Source organism: Petaurus breviceps, unplaced genomic scaffold, assembly GCF_028583685.1.
Source record: "Petaurus breviceps papuanus isolate PSGF00001 unplaced genomic scaffold, PetGlider_PUasm1.0 187, whole genome shotgun sequence".
In the NCBI taxonomy this organism is placed as follows: Eukaryota; Metazoa; Chordata; class Mammalia; order Diprotodontia; family Petauridae; genus Petaurus; species Petaurus breviceps.
Window position 1 is genome coordinate 4,456,932 of NW_027185799.1, and position 7,636 is coordinate 4,464,567.

Here is a 7,636-nt window from a genome sequence, read left to right on the forward strand (position 1 = left end):
CATCCCCCCTCTCATCCCCTTCCCCCCTACTCTCCTGGAGGATGAGATACCCTATTTAGTGTGTATTTCATTCCTGCCCCAAGCCAAGTTCAATGGAAATAATGTTGACCCATTCCCTTTTGCCTTCCTATTCTTCCCCTCCATTGTAACCATTTTCCCTTGCCTCTTCTGTATGACATAGTTTACCCTATTCTGCCTCTCCCCCATCTCCTCTCATTATATTCTTCTGTCACCTCTTGATTTCACATACATACATATATATATATATATATATATATATATATATATATATATATCCCTTCAGATACTGAGAAAAGTTTCATAAGTTACAATTATTATTTTTCCATGTAGGAATGTTAATAGTTCAACTTTGATAAATTCTTTATCATTTCTTTTTCCTGTTTACCTTCTCATTCTTCTCTTGCTTCTGGTATCTGAATGTCAAATTTTCTGTTCAATTCTGTTTTTTTCAGCAAGAATGATTGAAAGTCTTCTATTCCACTGAATGACCATATTTTCCCCTGAAACATGATACTCAGTTTTTCTGGGTAGGTGACTCTCAGTTTTAATTCCAGCTCCTTTGACCTCCAGAATATCATATTCCAAGTCCTTCGATTCCTCAATGTAGAAGCTGACAGATTCTGGGTTAGTCTGGTCGTCTCTCCACAATATTCAAATTGTTTCTTCTTGGCTGCTTGTAATATTCTCTCCTTAATCTGGGAATTCTGGAACATGGCTATAATATTCCTAGAAGTTTTCTTTGTAGTACCTTTTTCAGGAAGTGATCGGTGGATTCTTTCAACCTCTATTTTGCCCTCTGGTTCTAAAACATTAGGGCAGTTTTCTTTGAGAACTTTGTGGAGGATGCTTTTTGGATTCTTACTTTATTCATGGCTTTCAGGTAGTCTGATAATTTTTAAATTATCTTACCTGGATCTATTTTCCAGGTCAGTAGTTTTTCCAATAAGATATTTCATATTGCCTTCTATTCTTTCATTTTTTTGGATGTGTTTAACAGCATCTTGATTTCTCATAAATTCATTAGCTTCATTTTGCTCCAGTCTAATCCTGAAGCAATGATTCTCCTCAGTGAGCTTTTTAGATCCTTTTTCCATCTGGCAATTTCTGCTTTTTAATGCTTTGTTCTCCTCATGGCCTTTTTGAACCTCTTTTGCCATTTGAGTCAGTCTGTTTTTTAAGGTGTTATTTTCCTCAGTGAGGCTGTTGACTCTCATTTCATAATTTTCATGCATTGTTCTCATTTCTCTTCCCCATTTTTCCTCCACTTATCTTATCTGCTTCTTAAGGTCCTCTATGGCCTGTAACCAGCTCATATTTTCCTTTGAAGCTTTTGGTGCAGGGGTTCTGACTTCACTGCCTTCCTCATGATACATGCTTTGCTTCTTTTTGTCCTCAAAATAGGAATCTAATGTTCGAGTCTGTTTTCTTTGTTTCCTTTGCCTGGTCATGTAGCCCTCAGTCATTTGACCCCTGGGCTTTTTGCCACAGTAGGATCCTGCCACCTGTCATGGGAGCTCTCATCCCAAATGCTGGGCTTCTCTCAGTTGCTGGAGGTATTAGTTGGGTGCCCTTTCTGAAGCTTCCACATGCTCTGGCAAGCTGGACATACACCAGAGGACCTCCACCCTAGACTGCGATCCAGATCAAAGCTGGTTAAAGCAAAAGCTATTACCTGTCAGACTGGTGCTTGGTTCCCCTATACTCTGCAGGCCAGGATCTGAAGCCACCACATGGTGCTGACTGGCTGTGCTGGCTTCTCAGCGGCTTCTTGGACTGGGGGCAAAAGCCTCACACTCCCACTTACTGGTCCCAAAGTCCAGACTGAACTGGACTTTCACTTTGTCCTTCGCAACTATGTGTTGATAATTCTGGAAACGGCCACAGCTGCTGCTGATCTGGGTTCCCTCTGGCTGGCAGCTGGTCAGACCTGCCTTGGGGCTGAAGCCGTGGCATGGACCTGGGCTCAGCTCCCAGAGCTCTGTGCTGGGCGATTCCTTCAGGTATTCTGGGCTGTCCTCAGTGGGAGGTTAGCTTCTCTGTGTCATGTTGTGGGTTCTGCAGCTCCAATGTTGTTTAGAGTCCCATTTTTATATGGATTGGGGAGGGTGGAAGCCAGAGCAGTGGGGAGGCCCTACTTCTTCTCTGTCATCTTGGCTCTGCCCAGTTCATATTTCTTTTTTTCTTGGAAGCTTTTGGTGCAGGAGTTCTGACTTTGTTATCTTACTCCTGTTCCATGCTTTGATCCTTTTTGTCCCCAAAACAGGAGTCTAATGTCGGATTGTTCTCTTTGCTTTGCTTCCTTTGTTTGCTCATGTTGCCACTCAATTACTTGACATTTGAGCTTTTTGCCAGAGTAAAACTCTGTTACCAGAGAGGGGAGCTTTGTCCCAATCACTGGGTTTTCTCAGCTGCTGGAGCTACTAGTTGGGTGCCCTCTCTGAAGACTTCACAAGCTCTGACTAACTGGTCATTGACCCCAGGACCTCCACCCTAGACTGCAATCCAGAACCAAGCAGGTTCAAGCAAGAGTGATTATCCCTCAGACTGGTTGCTTGGTCTCGCTACACTCCTGAACTCCCCATTCCCAAAGTCCACACTACACTGACCTCTCAATTTGTCCTTATTATCTATGGGTTGATAATTCTGGAAACTGCCACAGGTGCTGGTGATCTGAAGTCCGTCCAGCTTGTGGGTGGTAGTGGCCACCCTGAAAATGGAACCTCTAGTTCATGTGGGTCTGGGCTTGGCTCCCAGAACATAGCGCTGGACCCTTCCTGCCAGCCTGCCAGGCTGCCTTCAGTGGGAGGTTAGCTTCTATCTTTCATTTTGTGGGGTCCGTAGCTCCAAATTTTGTTTAGAGTCATTTTTTTTACATGAATTGGAGGAGGTGGAAGCAGGAGCCATGCTGAAGTCCTGTTTCTAATTCACCATTTCGACTCCACCCCCCTCCTTTGCAAATTATATTCCTCTCTCACATGTTTATTTTATATTTTAGATATTATCCCTTCCTATTCAAGTGGTACTTTGCCCTCTATCTATGTATACAGGTGGACACACAAAACACACTCAGATATGCATTTATGCACAATACAACCTCTGATACCTACCTACCTACCTACCTACATATATATTTGTGTGTGTGTTTGTGAGTTACACTTATCATTTTTCCATGTAGGAATGTAAATGGTTTAACATTAATAAGTTTCTTACAATTTTTCTTTCTTGTTTACCTTCTCATACTTCCCTTGCTTCTTGTAGTTGAACATCAAATTTTCTGTTCACTTCTGTTTTTTTCATCAAGAATACTTGGAAGTCCTCTATTTCATTGAATAACCACATTTTCCGCTGAAGCATCATACTCAGGGTTATTCTTGGTTTTAATTCTAGCTCCTTTGACCTCCAAAATGTCATGTTCCAAGTCCTTCAGTCCCTTAGTGTAGAAGCAGCTAGATTTTGTGGTATCCTAATTATGTTTCCACAATACTCAAAATGTTTCTCCTTCAGATTTTGTAATATTTTCTCCTTGACCTGGGAACTCTGATATTTTGCTATGATATTTCTAGGAGTTTTCTTTTGAGGATCTTTTCCTTTTTGTTGTTTTTTTTTAAATCTTTTTTTAATTATTATTTTCGTTTACATCTTACATTTCCACAAGATTTTGAGTTACAAATTTTCTCCCCATTTTTCCCTACCCACCACCCCAAAACAGCAATCCCACTGAATATACCCTAACCCAATCTATTCTCTCCCATATCTTCCCCCATTCACCCTCCAACTTTCCAGTAGGGCACAGTGGATCTCTATGCCCCAGTGCCTGTATATCTCATTTCCCAGTTCCATTTAAAATAAAAATAATAAATACAGTCTTTTAAACATTTGATTTTAAAACTTTGAACTACAGATTATTTCCCGTCCTCCCTCATCACCCACCTTCACTGGGAAGATAAGCAATTCAATATAGGTTGCACATGTGTAGCTATGAAAAACATTATCATAATAGATATATTGTGAAAGACTGACTTTATTTTCCTTCATACTATCCCACCCCCCCACTTGTTCTATTCTATACCTTGATCCTGTTCCTTTTCAAAAGTGGGAGCTTCTAACTTCCCTCCCCCCTCCCCCAGCCTGCCCTCTCTTTCATTATCCCCTCTACTCTCCTGTAGGGTGACATACCCTACTTAGTGTGTATATCATTCCCTACATAAACTAAATGTAATGAGAATAATGTTCACTCAATGCTTTTTGCCTTTCTTTTTTTTCCCTCCATTGTAACAGTTTCCCTTTCCTCTTCTATATGAGACAATTCACCCCTATTCTGTCTCTCCCCATCTCCTCTCATTATATTTCTCCCTCAGCTCTTAAATTCATCTTTTAAGTATTATTGCTTCTGATTAATTTGGTCTTGTGCCATCTGTCTGTGTCTATCAGTACACATATATGCACAAAATCACATATTTATTCCTATACATATATACCCTCTTATATAGACATACAGGTATATGTACATATATATACATTTCTAGTTCCCTTCAACTATTCTCAGACTGCAAAAAGTTTCATAAGTTACAATTACCATTTTTCCATGTACAAATATAAGTAGTTCAACTCTGATAAATTCCTTATAATTTCTTTTGCCTTTTTACCTTCTTATGCATCTCTTGTTTCTTGTATCTGGATGCCAAATTTTCTATTCAACTCTGTTATTTTTTTTCATCAAGAATGCTTGAAACTCCTCTATTCCACTGAATGACCATATTTTCCCATGAAACATGATACTCAGCTTTGCTCGTTGGTGATTTTTGGTTTTAATCCTGGCTCCTTTGACCTCTAGAAAGTCATATTCAAAGCACTTTGATCCTTCAATATAGAAGCTGCCAGATCCTGTGTTATCCTGATTATGTTAAGATAATATTGAAATTGTTTTTTCCTGGCTGCTTGCAATATTTTCTCTTTGAACTGGGAACTCTGGAATTTGACTGTAATATTCCTAGGAGTTTCTTTTTGAGATATTTTCATGGAGGTGATTGGTGGATTCTTTCAACCTCTATTTTGCCCTCTGCTTCTAAAACATAAGGGCAATTTTCCTTAAGAATTTCTTGAAGGATGAATTTTAAGATCTTTTTATGATCATGCCTTTCAGGTAGTTCAATAATTTTTAAATTATCTCTCCTGAATCTATTTTCCAGGTCAGTGGTTTTTCCAATGAGATATATCACATTGCCTTCTATTTCTTCATTTGTTTGGATCTATTTAATAGCATCTTGATTTCTCATAAAGTCACTAGCTTTCATTTGCTTCAATCTAATACTGAAGGAATGATTGTCCTCATTGAGCTTTTGAGATTCTTTTTCAATCTGGCAAATTTGGCTTTTTAAGGCATTCTTCTCCTCATTGTCTTTTTGAGCCTCTTTTGCCATGTGAGTTAGTCTATTTTAAAGGTGTTATTTTCTTCAGTCCAGTTGTTTACTCTCACTTCATAATTTTCTTGCACTATTCTCATTTCTCTTCCCAATTTTTCCTCTACTTCTCTTAGTTGATTTTAAAAATCCTTTTAAGCCCCTCTATTGCCTTTAACCAGCTCATATTTTTCTTGGAAGCTTTTGGTGCAGCACTTGGCATGGGGATGGACTTTTCTGCCAGTGATGAGCTGGCCCCTTCGTGGCAGCCTCCTGGGCTGCCTTAAGTGAGAGGCTAGCTTCTCTCTGTCATTTTGTTGGTTTGGTTGCTCCAAAGTTTGTCTAGAGTCATTTTTAAATGAATTGGAGCAGGTGGAAGCTGGAGCTGGAGGGAAGTCCTGTTTATACTTAGACATCATCACTCCACCCTGGGTATCTTTTTCAAGAGATGATCACTGAATTTCAATTTCTATTTTGCCCTCCTGTTCTAGAATATCAGAGCAATTTTCCTTGAGAATTTCTTGAAAGATTATTTCTAGCTTCTGTTTTTGGTCATGGCTTTCAGGTATTCCAATAATTTTTTAATTATCTCTCCTGGATCTATTTTCCTGGTCTGTACTTTCTCCAATGAGATATTTCACATTGCATTCCATTTTTCATTTGCTTGGATCTATTTTATAATATCTTGATTTTGTATGAAGTTATTGGTTTCCATTTGCTCCAGTCTAATATTGAAGGAATTTTTCTCTTCAGTAAGTTTTTTAATTGCTTTTCTATCTGGCCAATTCAGCTTTTTTAGGTATTCTTCCCTTTATTGGCTTTTTGGGCCTCTTTTGCAAGTTGGGTTAGTCTATTTTTTAAGGTTTTATTTTCTTCAGTATTTATGAGGTCTCCTTTAGTAGGCTGTTTACTTACTTTTCATGTTTTCTTGCATAATTCTCATTTATTTTCCCAATTTTTCCTCCACTTCTCTTACTTGATTTTCAAAATCCTTCTTGAGCCCTTCCATGGCTTCTAACCAGTTCATATTTTCCTTGGAAACTTTTGATGCAGGAATTTTGCCTTTTTTCACTTCTTCTGGTTCCATGTTTTCACCCTTTTTATACCCAGAAAAGTATTCCACGGTCTGATTGCACTTCTTCTGCTTGATCATCATGCCAGTCAATTACTTGAATGTTGAGCTTTTTTCCAGGGTAGAACTCCTCTTCCATAGTGGAGAGAATTGTGTACCAAATTTCTGGGGTGTTTACAAATGTTGTCAGAGCTATGAGGAGGGCACCCTCTCCACAGCTTTCACAAGCTCTGGCATAGTGTTGTTCCTCACTGAAGGAGCACCACCCAAGACCGTGTTCCAGATCCAAACAGCTCAAAGCAAGAGCAATTACCTTCTGGATGGTCACTTGGGTCCCCTATGATCTGTAGTCCAGGAGCTCCAGAGGCATCCAGTAGGATGCAGCTGCAGCCACCATGCTTCTACCACCTATTGTCCCGGGAGCAGGGACTAGACCATGCTCTTCAGTCACCCAGTTCTAACAGAGTTTCCTAGTGACCTTTTACTTTGTCTTTGCTTTTTTTTTTTCTAGGGGGGAAGTTAGAGCAATTGGGGTTAAGTAACTTGCCCAAGGTCACATGACTAGTTTTTGTTTTTTAAGTGTCTGAGATTAGATTTGAACTCAAATCCTCTTGACTACATGGCTGATGCTCTCTTCCCTGCACCACCTAGCAACCCCTTTTACTGTCTTTTTGGCTTTTGTAGGTTAAGAAGTCTGGAAAGTGCCACAGTATCCAGCGATTCACTGTCCTCATGTCTGCTCTGTCCAGTATGTGCCCCTGGTTGGGGACATCCTGGGTCTGGGACAGTACAGATCACACAGGACTGCTCAGCCCACAGTCTAGGGCAATAAGCCCTTCCTGTCAGTCTTTCAGGTAGCCTTTAGTAGGAGATTTGTTTCTCTCTGTCACATTTTGGGTTCTCTAGCTTGACATTTTGTTTATAGTCATATTTTACAATTATTGCAGGTGGTTGGTTCAAGACCTAAACAAATTCGTGCTTTTACTCTGCTATCTTGGCTCTGAACCCCTGAACCTATTTGTTTTTGGATAAAGAAAATGTAATATTGCAGTGTTAATACACTAGCTTAAGGTCAACTGAATTCCTATTTTATATACCTTTTTGCTTTTTAACAGATTTCCCTGTATCAAGGATGCTTAAGGAC